This window comes from Myotis nattereri (assembly GCF_964212035.1).
Source record: "Myotis nattereri genome assembly, chromosome: Y".
NCBI classification, from domain to species: domain Eukaryota; kingdom Metazoa; phylum Chordata; class Mammalia; order Chiroptera; family Vespertilionidae; genus Myotis; species Myotis nattereri.
The window spans coordinates 33391057-33405604 of record NC_138094.1 but is presented as its reverse complement, the minus strand read 5'-3'; the positions used below and the strand labels follow the sequence as shown (position 1 = coordinate 33405604).

The following is a 14548-nucleotide window of genomic DNA, read 5'->3' as shown; positions in this document are numbered from 1 at the left end:
TTAATGAAACAGTAGTAAGCAGAACGTGGAATGTAAAGAGACATTTTGAAACTAATCATTGTCAGTTCTTGAAAAAAAGTATTGATGAGAGGAAGGAATGCATTTCTAGGCAGCTACACCTCTATAAAAGTCAATCAAATTCCATCATTAAATTTGTAAGATGATCTACAAATTTAATATCAGCAAGTTACTATGTTGCTCTCTCCATAGCTCAGCATGGAAAAAGCCCTCAGTGACGGAGAATTTAGTAAGGAAACATTTCTAAGAGGTGCACCAGCTCTATTTCACGATATGAAAAAAAAGATGATGTTATTAAAAGAATTTTTAAGTTACCACTCAGTAGAAATACTATCAAAGGCAGAATAGCTCTCATAGCCAGTTAGCCTGGAGGCCAAATCACCCCCAGTATTGCCGACAACAATCAAGGCTTAACTACAACAAGACTGCGCACAAAGACCACTGGGGGATGCACCAAGAAAAGATAAAAAAATGCGGAGACAAAGAAATAGGACGCAAATGTCAGAAATGGAAGATATAGAGCTCAAAACCACACTTTTAAGGTCTCTCAAGAACTGTCTAGAAGCTGCCGATAAACTTAGTAAGGCCCTCGAAAAGACTGGTGAGACCGCCGATAAATGTAGTGAGATCCTCAAGAAATCTAATGAGACCCTCGATGTTGTGATAAAGAACCAACTAGAAATTAAGCATACACTGACTGAAATAAAGAATACTATACAGACACCCAACAGCAGACCAGAGGAGCGCAAGAATCAAGTCAAAGATTCGAAATGCGAAGAAGCAAAGAACACCCAACTGGAAAAGCAAAAAGAAAAAAGAATCCGAAAATACGAAGATAGTGTAAGGAGCCTCTGGGACAGCTTCAAGCGTACCAACATCAGAATTATAGGGGTGCCAGAAGATGAGAGAGACCAAGATATTGAAAACCTATTTGAAGAAATAATGACAGAAAACTTCCCCCACCTGGTGAAAGAAATAGACTTACAGGTCCAGGAAGCGCAGAGAATCCCAAACAAAAGGAATCCAAAGGGGACCACACCAAGACACATCATAATTAAAATGCCAAGAGCAAAAGACAAAGAGAGAATCTTAAAAGCAGCAAGAGAAAGAAACTCAGTTACCTACAAGGGAATACCCATACGACTGTCAGCTCATTTCTAAACAGAAACTTTGCAGGCCAGAAGGGAGTGGCAAGAAATACTCAAAGTGATGAATACCAAGAACCTACAACCAAGATTACTTTATCCAGCAAAGCTATCATTCAGAACTGAAGGTCAGATAAAGAGCTTCACAGATAAGGAAAAGCTAAAGGAGTTCATCACCACCAAACCAGGATTATATGAAATGCTGAAAGGTATCCTTTAAGAAGAGGAAGAAGAAGAAAAAGGTAAAGATACAAATTATGAACAACAAACATGCATCTATCAACAAGTGAATCTAAGAATCAAGTGAATAAATAATCTGGTGATCATAATAGAATCAGGGACATAGAAAAAAAATCGTACACCTATGGGTGAGGACAGTAGGGGGTGGGGGTAAGGGCAGAGGGTGGGGTGGGAACTGGGTGGCGGGGAGCTATGGGGGGAAAACAGAGGAACAACTGTAATAATCTGAACAATAAAGATTTAATTTAAAAAAAGGTAGAATAACAGATCTTGGCAAAAACGTACAAAGTCAATAAAAAAAAGACTTAAATAGATGTAAATATTTTTTGATTTCTCTTGATGAAACTACTGATGTCACATCATATGCTCGGTTGGCCATTATTGCTAGATATTCTGATGGTCTCACTATGAGAGAAGAGTTGATAAAGTTAGATTAAGTGCCAATGAGTACATCAGGAAACCAAATATGTAAAGTTGTTATAAAAACATTCAGTGTCCTAAACCTTGATATCTCTAAAATTGTGTCAGTCACGACAGACAGGGCACCAAAGATGGTGGGAAAAAAGTGGGATTCCTGAAATTGTTTATGGAAGCTATTAGACATCCACTTGCACCTTTTCATTGCATTATCCATCAGGAGGTGTTGTGTGCCAAATCGGGATTCTCTGAGTTGAATGATTTAATGTCAGTTGTAACAAAAATTGTGATTTTATAGCTTCTCGACCCCTTCACAAGCGAGAATTTTCTGTACTTTTACAGGAAGCTGATTCAACCTACAGTGGACTACTGATGTTCAATCGTGTGAGATGGCTAAGTCGAGGAAAACTACTTGAGCGATTTGTGGAGTGCTTTCAAGAAATTATGGTATTTATTGAGAATAAGGATCTGGCAAACTTTCCTCAGATCAATGATCATAAGTGGGTCAGCAATTTGATGTTTTTTACAGATCTCTCTGTTCATATGAATGAACTGAACTTAAAATTACAAGGTTTTGGCAAAAATATTGACGTTATGTTTGGATACATCAAATCTTTTGAAAGTAAACTTAAAATTTTCAAGCAAGATATTGAAACTAAAACTCGTATTTTCCTCAGATGAAAAAGTATTTCGAGAAGGCTACTACAAGTGTAATGGAGTCTATACTTATGTACCAGAATATAGTAAACACGTTCTTTGAACAGTTCAGCGAAAGATTCAACCAATTTAGAAGCCTAGAACAGACCATTAAAATAATTAAGTATCTGGATGTAGTTTACAGTACTTTGGAATTGAATAATTTCCAATGGATGCAAATTGATGATTTAGAGATGCAACTTGCAGATTTTCAAGGTAGCATTTGGACTCGTGTTTGTCGACTTAAGGTCAAAACTTGAAAATCTGGAACGAAATCGTTTGAAACATGAAGAGTGCAACTATGAAGAAGAAATTTTGAGTGCTTGGAACAGAGTTCCTGACACTTTCAGCAATATAAAAAACCTAGCGATGGCTTTGCTAACAATTTTTTCATCAACATATTTTTGTGAGACTTTGTTCTCAGCATTAAATAATATTAAAATGAACAAAAGGAACCGGCTAGCATGATGTTAGTGGCGCTTGCTTGGCTTTGAAGTGCACCAAGTATGAACCTGCAATCGAAGAATTAGCAGACAAAGTTCAGGACCAAAAAAGTCACTAATTTCTAGTTTTCGTACCATTTGATTATCATTGTTTTTATTATTATTTTTTGTTAAATGTACATTGTTTTTCTGTTTTTGTTCATTTTATACATATTTTTTGGATGATTTTTCTTTGTTAAATGGCATTTAAATATATAAAATAAATATCAAAAATATAAATCTTTTTTTATTATGGTTGCAAATATCAAAAAAAATATATGAATATTTCTATATGTGACATGGCACCAGAGTTAAGTTAGGGTTTTTCAAAATTTTGACACGCCAAGCTCAAAACGTTCACCATCACTGCTCTAGGTCCTCAACTGTTCCAGCAAATGTCTCATCTCACCCCTGGACTTTTAGCAAATCTACAAGCAAGCTGCAGGAAGGAGCCATCCAGTAAATGATTTTAAAATATTGTCTTCTGGTGCTTTTGATTTCTCTCAAGGAACATCTTTTCCCAAGAAGGCTTTCGATCTTGCTTGACAAGCTCTCCAACATCATTCCCAAACCACTAACTCCTCAGACCTTCCTTTCTCTTCCATTTTAATTTGTACTACTTCAGTATTTTTAAAATGCTTCAACTGCAAATTGACTACAAATCATTGTAAATAATAATACTAAACAATTAGTAACAAATTCTCCATGTTTAAGTTCAATATTCATTAATTATACAGGGTATCCCCCCAAAATGTATACACACTCTAACAGCCAATAGCTCAATTGTGAAAATGTTGTTTTAATATTCACTGCCTTTATAATTATTCAAGGTGTGTTTATGTATTTTTGGGACACCCTATATTTATAGTTTAATTCATCTTTAGTCTCATTAACTGTTCCTGTAAAACTCATTCAAAAGGCAAAAAGAAACAGCAAGTGGAAAAAAAATAATAACATACACAAGAGTATATATCATATTAACTATATAATGAAAGCCATATATGCAAATTGTCCCCTTCACCGGGAGTTCAAGCAGGGGCGGGGCTGGCCAACCACCTGCAGCCCGTTCCCTGAGACCAGCCCCACCTGGCAGCAGGTGGCCAGGGAAAGGGAGGCCCCACCAGCAGGTAGCTACTAGGGAACCTACACATGCCCTGGGCCTCTAGTTTATTAAAGATTCTAGATATTTTCCTATATACCTAAGATTAAGAATGAAAAGATAAGCAAAAATACCACTTTTGTTAACAGCAACAAGATAAACTTACCCTTTCATGCATTTCTGCCTGAAGCTGCTGTTCTAGTTCTCTCTTATATTCATTTAACTTTATTTCTAGAGTTCCTAATGTTGGATGCTGAGGGTAAGCACCTGAAAACTGGTCATCAATATGTTGAAGCTTCTCAGCTATTAAAAAAACACAAACAGGGCAGAGGACTCAGGGTAGGTGAGCAAGAAGTCTGTTCAAAAGCAAAGAGTACAGGGATACGGACAGGGGGCATCTGCAATTTACTCTGAAACAATTCAAAAAATTGAGATAGATTACTGGATGAACAGAAAGTGATCAAGCAAACATAATACAAACTTACTGGTGAACTGTAAAACTTTCAACTTTTTTGAATGCTGGAAAATTTCCATCATAAAAGTCAGGATAAAGAAAGCAAAAGGTAGGTCAGAAAACAATAGCATCTTTTTCCAGTCTCCAAGTGCCAAAGAGTTCTTTTATGGTCTTTGGTGAAAGCTGAGTCACATGTTCAAAACACTGATCTTAAAATGAATCAGAGATTCTTAGTTTTAAGTCTTCCATTTTACAGAGGACACAGGTGCCCACACAGTGTAGGTGACTCCCAGAGGGCTTAGCAACTACACAACGGCATAACTGGGACAAAAGCCAGGTCTGCTATTCCTCTCATTCCAGTGCTCTCTGCAGCAGACCCGAAGCCCTCAAACCAAATGTGGATTAGAATCAAACATTAACAGAGTGCAAAACCCACACGAGAGTGCAATCTCAATCATGTAAACACCAGTGCCCACTAAAAAGTATGCACAGGAAAAAAAGACTGGCAGAATCAGATTAAGATATTTGAATTTATTGTCTAACAAGTTATTGCTTTTAATGAGTAAGGAGGAGCCAGGATTAATCACAGCATTTTAGCCACCTGTTTCCCTTCTGAGCATACGCCTAAAGGCAGGATGGTACTGTATGTAGAAAGGCTGTCCCATGGAAAAGGATCTGGATCATGGACCAGAAAACTTGGACTCCAGTATCACTTTTCCTTCATCTGGTGACCTTGGTTTCCTCAACTATAACATGAAGTGACGGGCCACTGACTTCTCTAGTTTTCCGCAATGCAAATAGTCTAGGATCTTCTCACGTTAATGGCTATACGATAAAGTTAGATGAGTCACAGGGAAGAGCCTGCCAGTTGAGGGGTTGACCCAACAAACAAGAACATGGGCCTTTGCATCCACCTGGTGATCACAGAGGGAGGGGCAGCACTGAAGGTAGGACTGTGCTGACACAATGGGAAATGAGCACTCCACCTGCACACAGTTTAGGAACACACACAACATAGGAAAGCAGATCTTTTTCTTCATTCAAAAAGAAAATAGAAACCTGGAATCATGAAAAAAGCCTGAAATTACCAAGAGAGTCTTTGCTAGGCAAAATTGCACTTGTCTGAGGGTCCATGTCACAAGTCTCTTTAGCCTGATGATATTCTGCCATTTCTTTTAAAAACTCCACGAGAAAACCTAAAAAACACAATGTACATAGTTTTGTCTCACAACTTTCATTCAACCATTACTCAGTCACTTTATAAATTTTGGACTTATGACATTATCCTGTTGTACGTTATGTATCTCTTAAGAATAATTTCTGAAGGAAGTCCTTCCCAAGCATGATACAAAAATCTAGAAGTGATAAAGAGAAATATTTAATAACATAAAAATTAAGAACTTATATATGGCATGAAATAAAGTCAAAAGACAAATGACACACTGGAAGAAAATATTTGCTATAATGAGGAGAAAGCACACTAACTTTCATAATATTAAAGAGATCTAATAAATCAGTAAGACAATTTAATGTCGATAAACAAAATCCTAAGAAAATGCAAATTAATACTAAAACAAAGAGGTCCTATTTTCCCAATAAGACTGCTAAGATTAAAACTCTCATCATACTTGAAGTGCTGGCAAGAAAGCGGGGAAGTCGGCAGGTTCAATCACTCAGGAGGGAAATTTGTTAGTGTTTGTGTATTCAAAAAGACATGTGTTCTTTAACCTAGTCTTTTCACCTCTAGGAATTCACACAGCTACACTTCCACAGGGAAACAAAGAGTGTACACTGCACACCGCTTCTAATGGCAAAACCCAAACAATAAAACAACAAAATCTCAATCAACAGGTGCTTAATTAACTATGTTCTTCACGATTAATTCATTTAAATATATAATACTAGAGGCCCGGTGCACAAAATTCATGCACGGGGTAGGGGGAAAGAGTGGGGTAAGGGAGTGGTGAGGGAGGATCCCTCAGCCTGGCCTGCACCCTCTCCAAATCAGGACCCCTCGGGGAATGTCCAACTGCCAGGAATGGGTCTAAACCGGCAGTCCAATATCCATCTCCCAATCTGGAACCGCTGGCTCCTATCCGCTCACCTGCCTGCCTGATTGCCCCAACTGCTCTCCCCTGCTGGCCTGATTGCCCCTAATTGCCTCTGCCTCAGCCCTCACCAACATGGCTTTGTCCAGAAGGATGTCTGGAAGACATCCAGTCTGATTAGCGTATTACCCTTATATTAGTACTAGAGGCCCGGTGCACAAAAATTTGTGCACTCGGGGGGGGGGGGAGGGGATGCCTCAGCCCGGCCTGTGCCCTCTCGCAGTCTGGGACCCCTCGGGAAATAACAACCTGCTGGCTTAGGCCTGCTCCCGGGTGGCAGAGGGCAGGCCCAATCCCTAGGTGCAGTCCCTGGTCCGGCTCAGAGCAGGGCCGATTGGGGTGTTGGGGCACTGCCCCCCCATCACACTCAAGGCAGGTCTGATGGGGAAGTTGTGGCGCCACCCCCCGTCACGCACAGAGCCGGGACAATCAGGGGCTTTGGGCGCTGCCCCCTGTCACGCACAGAGCAGGGCCCTAATCTGTGTGTGACAGGGTAGAGCCATAACCTCCCCATTGGCCCTGCCCTGAGTGTGACAGTGGCAGCGCCCCAACCCCCTGATGGGCCCTGCACAGTGTGTGACAGGGTGCGGCGCCACAACCCCCACATGGGCCCTGCTCTGTGTGTGACGGGGTGGAGCCGCAACCTCCGCATCAGCCCTGCCCTGAGTGTGACAGGGGGCAGCACCCCAACCCCCCAATCGGCCCTACCCTGAGCGTTACTGAGGGTGGCATCACAACCCCCTGATCGGCCCTGCTCTGTGTATGATGGGGGGAGCTCCCCAACCCCCCAATCGGCCCTGCTCTGTGCATGACAGAGGGGAGCTACCTAACCCCCTGATGGGCCCTGCTCTGTGTGTGACAGGGTACGGAGCCCCAACCCCCCTGATGGGCCCTGCTCTGAGCGTGACAGGGGGCAGTGCCCCAAGCCCCCAATCGGCCCTACCCTGAGCGTGACTGGAGGTGGCATCGCAACCTTCTGATCTGCCCTGCTCTGTGCATGACAGGGGGCGGCACCCCAACTCCCCTGTCGGCCCTGCTCTGAGCCCGACCAGGAGCTGCGGTGCAGGCATCTAGGGATTGGGCCTGCCCTCTGCCACCCGGGAGTGGGCCTAAGCCAGCAGGTCGTAATCTCCCGAGGGGTCCCAGACTGTGAGAGGACACAAGTGGGGCTGAGGGACACCCCCCACCCCCGCCAGTGCACAAATTTTTGTGCATCCGGCCTCTAGTAACTATGTAATTGACTAATGCTCAGGCAAACTTAAATACAGCATATTTAAGTTTCAAGTTTTTCAAATACTAACACTGTTCAAGATTTCTTAAAACTTCTGAATAAGAAACTTTTGGACAACTACAGCTAATAGAAAGAGAATTAAAACATAGGGACAACATAAAGAGTGCACCCTAATGTTAATTATGGATTTTAGGTGACAATGATGCCACCATGTAGGCTCATTGACTGTATAAATGTTGATCATGGGGAAGGCTGTGCATGAAGGAGGAGGAGACATACAGAAACTCTCCGTTCTGTTCAATTTTGCTATGAAGCTGCTCTAAAATATTAAGTCAATTTAAAAAATATATGGAAAGTTTGCTATATCTGCCTTTAAGATAAAATGTAACTAATATGTTCAAAGGCAATGGTGTAGGAATACAGTTAAAATAATTAAGAAGTGGTAAACATATGTTTTAATACTTGAGGATTAAAACAGGTTTCAAAAAAATTAATGTATTCTTTATTTCTCTTATCTAAAGAGCACATTTTAGAGATCTAGATTTACTGCCCTGTGTTGCCATCTTGAAATCCTGTGACCTTAAGCAAATTACCCACTTCTGCAGACTCTGGTTTCTCATGTGGGACACAGGTATACCTGCCTATTAAGAGGGTGCTCCTGCCCTGGCTGGCTTGGCTCAGTGAATAGAGCGTTGGCCTGGGGACTGACGGGTCCGGGTTCGATTCCAGTCAAGGGCACATGCCCAAGTTGTGGGCTCAATCCACAGTAGGGGGGCATGCGGGAAGCAGCCAATCAATGATTCTCTCTCATCATTGATATTTCTCTCTCTCTCTCCCTCTCCCTTCCTCTCTGAAATCAATAAAATATGTTTTAAAAAGAAGAGGGCACTCCCTTCCACTGAAATGGTGGAGGACTTCCACTCAATACAGGGTGCATCAATTCGTGAATGACCTGCTTTCTCAGTTGTGTCTAGCTCAATGACAAAAAAGAAAAAAAAAAAAAAAAAAAACAAATGGGAACAAACTTTCAGGTTTGCTGCACTAGGAATACACAGATTTGCCACACAAATTAGAATCGTTTTATTAGAATCGTTTTATTTAGGCCTGCTCCCGGGTGGCAGAGGGCAGGCCCAATCCCTAGGTGCAGTCCCTGGTCCGGCTCAGAGCAGGGCTGATTTGGGAGTTGGGGCGCCGCCCCCTGTCATGCACAAAGCAGGGTGGATTGGGAGGTTGTGATGCCACCCTCAGTCATGCTCAGGGTAGGGCCGATTGGGGGGTTGGGGCACCGCCCCCCGTCACACTCAAGGCAGGTCTGATGGGGGAGTTGTTTTAGATCCATGGCCAAAAGTTAGTACTACTCTGCTGCACACTTTGTCTTACTCTATGAGATAAGCAGCCCATGGATTCTGGCCAGAGAAGCTGTTTTCACCTGCTTCCAAGTGAATTGCTGCTTAGTCAGAACACATGAAGACTCTAACTATCTTCCCTATGAGTCCATTTCAGCAGTCTTTGATTCAGATAGCATGTATAAGAGAAAATTCTGTTGCTTCCTCAACTCTCTGTGGATTGATGAAGACTATGAAAATAATATTGGAAGAAATATTGGGTGCTGGTTTCGATTCTGGTCAAGGGCACATGTCCAGGTTGCAGGACACCACCTCCAGTTGAGGGTGTGCAGGAGGCAGCTGATCAATGATTCTCTCTCATCATTCATTTTTCTATCTCTCTCTCCCTCTCCCTTCCTCTCTGAAATCAATAAAAATATATTTTTAAAAATGCACTTCCATATATATTATTTACATCTCAAGGCACTGTGAAATACAGTAATTTTCCCACATTTTATAAATATGAAAACTTAGGTTCAAAGTGGGTAATTTTCTTCAAGGTTATAATGTGTTAGTTTTCCTTTGAGTTTTAAGAAAACCTCTAAATTAACTGAACTACTGAATATTGTCCTAATCTACTTTGCATATAATCTGGAAACATATTAATTGAGCAGAGCTCAAGACTATGTTGCCTATATCCACGCAACGTATTCATATCAATACTATACAAGCAGGAAACAAATAGAGTTGCTATACCTCTATCTTCTATCCTACACCTGAAAAGAACAAGAGTATATAACTACAAGTTCAGAACAGTACTTACACATCAAAAATCCTATAGTACAAAAGACATTTATACTGAGAAGAATACACATGCTCTGCCAAAGAGCCTTAAAAAAATGCTTTGCCCTAACCCAGTGGTCAGCAAACTCATTAGTCAACAGAGCCAAATATCAACAGTACAACGATTGAAGTTTCTTTTGAGAGCCAAACTTTTTAAACTTAAACTATATAGGTAGGTACATTGTTATTAACGTAACTAGGGGCCCGGTGCACGAAATTCGTGCTCTGGGTGTGTGTGTGAGGGGAGAGTGTCCCTCAGCCCAGCCAGCTCCCTCTCACATACTGGGAGCCCTCAGGCGTTGACCCCCATCACCCTCCGATCGCCTGATCGACCCTTGCCCAGGCCTGACGCCTCTGCCAGAGGTGTCAGGCTTGGACAGGGGACCCCTATTGCCCCCCGATCACTGGCTCTGGCCCCCGCCCAGGCCTGAGGCCTCTGGCCCAGGAATCATGCCTGGACAGGGGACCCCCATCTCCCTCTGATCGCTTGCTCCACCCCCAGCCCAGGCCTGACGCCTCAGCCAGAGGAGTTGACCCTCATCACCCTCCGATCACAAATCACCGGATCGGCCCCTTGACCAGGCCTGAGGCCTCCGGCAGAGGTGTCAGGCCTGGTAAGGGGAACCCCAGCTCCCCACGGTTGCAGGCTCCGCCCCTGCCCAGGCCTAACGCCTCTGGCCTAGGCGTCCGTCCCGGGCAGCGGGGACCTGCAGTGGCAGCGGGGGGCGCCGTGATCGTGGGCTTCGCATTAGGCCCAGGCAAGGGACCCCTAGCTCCCGGGACTACCAGCTTTGACGGTGCCCAGCTCCCATTGCTGGCTCCACCCCTACTTCCTGCTATCACTGGCCAGGGCGGCAAAGGCGCCTGATTCTCCGATCATGGCTGGGGGGCAGGCCAAAGGCGGCCCCAGGGCCGCCTTTGCCCTGCCCCCCAGTTCTTAGCTCCCCCCTGGGTTTCCGACCACTGTCAGTGGCAGGGGGCTTCTTCCTGCTTTCCCTTTCGCCTCCCTGCATTGTGCCTACATATGCAAGTTAGCCGCCATCTTGTTGGCAGTTAACGGCCAATCTTTGTTGGCAGTTAATTTGCATATGGCCCTGATTAGCCAATAAAAACGGTATCGCCATATGCCAATTACCATTGTTCTCTTTTATTAGTGTAGATTAGGATACTCCTAAGGCTTAGGAAGAGCCACACTCAAGGGGCCAAAGAGCCGCATGTGGCTCGCGAGCCACAGTTTGGCAACCACGGCCCTAACAGGTTTGGCTCAGTGGATAGAGCATCAGCCTGAGAACTGAAAGGTCCCAGGTTCGATTCTGGTCAAGGGCATGTACCTGGGTAGGGGGTGTGCGGAAGGCAGCTGGTCGATGTTTCTCTCTTATCGATGTTTCTGACTCTCTACCCTTCTTCCTTCCTCTCTTTAAAAAATCAATAAAATGGATTTTTTAAAAAATGCTTATGGCCTTTTATTTTCCAGGACTAAAGGCCTGATGCAAGAAATTAGTGCATAGGTAGGGTCCCTAGGCCTGGCTGGCAATCACGGCTGATCAGGTTCCCTGCTTTCCTGCTCCCTCATGCACCACCACCACGCGGTTCCCCCCTCCCCTGTTCCTGCTTCCCCCTTTCCTTGCTCCCTCAGTACCCCGCCAACACCAGCTCGCTGCCTGCAATTTTCTGTGCGACCCCCGATGGTCAGACCACATCATAGTGAGCAATCGAATTCCCGGTCTCCCGGGCTAACCTCCAAGGAAACACTTTGCATATTAGCCTTTTCTATATAGATAAAGTCATACAAGAATGTAAGAATGCCACGTAACCTAGGCAAAAATGAGAAATGCAACTGAAGGATGCACAGACCTGGTTATAACCTATTCAGCATTTATATTTCAGATATACTTCTGAAATATATGTAGTAATGAAAACACATTTAAACCAATTCTATTCCTGATGTTACTTTACATGTAAAGTGTATTAGTAAATTATTCTCTGCCAAGATTAAACATTCACCAGGGACTGCTACATAAATTACCCATACATCCAATCATGGGACACTTAAATGGAGGGTTTCAAGGAACTTTTCGGGTCACAGGAAAATGCTCACTATACAACAGTGAACTAAGAATACACACACACACCACTGTGCCAATAATAGCTGAATCAGAAAAGACTCTCTTCCTCTATGTTTTTATGGGTTTTTCAGATAGGTATAAAGTGTTCTGTTTTGTTTTTTAAGTTACGAAAACAATGGGGGAGAAGGAAAAACTCAGTATTTCCCCTGATAAGTGTAAAATACACGTCTAACTGTATATAGTAATGAAAATACATTTGAGGTAACCCTACTCCTTGCTGTTAATTCGTACTATACGTATGTGCTGCCCAAGTGAAACCTTCAGAGCTTTCATTATATTTTAAAGAAAAAAGCTGTCATTCTCCAGACTATTGTACTGTAAGCAGCACACAATGCTTATTATATTGTCTCAATATCCTTCATCCAAACATGACTATTACAAAACCACGTATTAATTCAAGAACCTACAAACCAGTTTCACAAAACTTGCCTTGTTGCTAAAATGTTTTCATTTTATACAGCTACTCGCTCCTACCTGAATGCCAGTCAATAAATCTATTTGAATATGAAGACCGGGCAAACTCTCAACCGTTTGAGAATGCTTTCCAGGATAACGAGTTCTACAAAACATAAAAGCGTCACTCCCCAATACCACCTGCATATCATATTATTTTTAAAACCAAGACCCAGTGGGTTTAAATGCGGACTCCCTGTCACCGCTTCCACTTGTAAAAGTTACAGAACAGATATGCCTCAAGCCGACACCTTGAGGGAGTCCAGGATACCTCGGCGCTTGAAGGTCTGGGACAGCTTTGTGCGTAGTTCGTCTTGACTCAACACGTCATATTTGGGGGGCACGGTGAGCTGGGAGAGAAGATGCCAACGGTTACCAGGCAGGCAGCGGGCACGGGAATTTCTGAAGACGGAACAGTGGCTGACCTGCGGGAAAGCGGGAAAGCACGAAAGCCCAGCGGGGACGGCGCTTGCAGGACAACAAGCAAGAAGGTTCGCCTCCTCACCCGCGCACCGGGTTGGTGCTTTAACGGAAACAAACAAGATGCTACATCTCCTCACGTGTGCTCCCGGTACTTTTTCCTCACCTGTCCTCAGAGCCCAACCGCGGGCCGGGAATCAAGAGGAACGGGTATACCTCAAGGCTCTCCCGCCCACTCGAACTAGGAAATGGCGGATAAACACATTTCCTCCCCTCGGCTTGCCACGGGTGAGTGGGGTTGTGTACTGGGCGCGACTCTCACCAGCGGCTGGAGAGTAGAGATACGGAGCGAGGCTGTGAAACCCGCGGCCCTGGAAGTGGAGGCACCTCGCGGCGGGTGGGGACCTCACAGCCGATCCCGCCCTCTCCCCGAGACCCAGCCAGCCCAGCACGGGAATCCGGGAATCCGGGAATCCGGGAACCCAGAGCTTTACAGCCAAGTCAATGCCAACAACCGCCGGAAGCTCCGCCCACTTCTCGCAAGAGCTTGGCCTCCCAGTCCCACAAGGACCACTGGGCTAGAGCGGGGATTGGAGGAGAAGCCATGTGCTCTGCACCACATCCGGGGCCTGCGGGATCTGGGTGTTAACCCTGTGTCTTCCTCCTGTTGCGGCCTAGGGCGCTGGACCCAACCTGGCTATCCCCTGGCCAGCTGGTCCCATCACAGACCAGGCATTGCACCCAGCGAGCTCCCCCAGCTCGGGCTTTGCTTATTTTGCCTTTCATTAAGTCACGCAGTAACCGCGGCACTGTTGCCTTTTGGGACCCGAAAACCCTTTGTAGGGGGCTCCGTCTTGTGCACCGCGGGGTGATTTAGCAGCATCCCTGGCCTCTCTGCCCACTAAATGCAGCGCCTCTTACCAGTTCTGACCTTACTGAATGTCTCAGACATTGCCTGATGTTCTTGGAGAGGCAAAAGTCACTGGTTGAAAATCAGTGAGCTAAACTTTAAGTATCTACCTTTTTATCGTTTTTTGGTTTTTGGTTTTCTTTGTACCTCTCCCAAGGAGTAAGGACATATTTTCCATTGATTTTAGAGACTGGAAGGAAGGGGGGGTGGCGGGGGGGGGGGGGAGTCAGAAAAACACCAATGTGAAAGAGACATCTATAGGTTGCCTCCTGCAGCACCCCCATTCCACTCCACTGTGGGCTTGGACTTGCAACCCAGGTATGTGCCCTTGGCCAGGAATCCAATAGGTGACTCTGCTGCTCAGGTTGATGCTCTAACCACCGAGCAACACAGGCCATGGCAAGTACCCACTCTTGTGCATACCGAGGAAGATAAAGGTAAGCTGGCTTACCAAGATGCTGTGGGTGAAAGGGGCCACATGGTAACCTGACAAGCTCAGGGAAGGCCTGTATGATGGTCTTGCAAACTCAAAGACCTGAAGTAACCACAGAGGACGATCGGAAATTAAACTTTAACCAAAA

The 14548-nt window shown here is 44.4% G+C and overlaps 1 pseudogene across 1 annotated transcript in view; it reads right to left on the bottom strand.

Annotated features, from left to right (window-relative positions):
• LOC308512422 (centriole and centriolar satellite protein OFD1-like) overlaps window positions 1-13940 on the bottom strand; it is a 35505-nt pseudogene extending 21565 nt beyond the window's left edge. Inside the window, exons 1-5 of the transcript in view lie at window positions 13860-13940; window positions 12889-12987; window positions 8813-8860; window positions 5640-5739; window positions 4279-4400 (exon numbers count right to left, since the gene is read on the bottom strand). The product of the transcript in view is annotated as a centriole and centriolar satellite protein OFD1-like (transcript). The remainder of the gene's footprint in view (window positions 1-4278; window positions 4401-5639; window positions 5740-8812; window positions 8861-12888; window positions 12988-13859) is intronic.
• Between the last annotated feature and the right edge of the window lie 608 nt (window positions 13941-14548).